Below are 273 nucleotides of genomic sequence, written 5' to 3'. Positions count from 1 at the left end.
CGGAGCCCGCGGAGCTGGCGACAAAAGGCCGAACCGCCTCTACTGAGTTGGGACCGCGCGACGGCTGCGTGCGCTCTTGCCCGCGGGGCGTGGGCAGCCGAGAAGTTCTCGATCTTGGTTCGTAGGAATTAGCTTTGGATCCGGGGAGAGAGGGAATGTGGCTCCTGAGGGTAGGGTCGTGTCTTCGCCTCCGGCGGGAGAGGCCTGCGCCTTTGAAACAGGGTTGGTTCTGCCCTCAGGCGGCTGCCTCCTGCGAGGGGCTGCGCTCCGCCC

This window comes from Myotis davidii, unplaced genomic scaffold (assembly GCF_000327345.1).
Source record: "Myotis davidii unplaced genomic scaffold, ASM32734v1 scaffold149, whole genome shotgun sequence".
Classification (NCBI taxonomy): domain Eukaryota; kingdom Metazoa; phylum Chordata; class Mammalia; order Chiroptera; family Vespertilionidae; genus Myotis; species Myotis davidii.
This window is presented reverse-complemented; position numbering follows the sequence as displayed.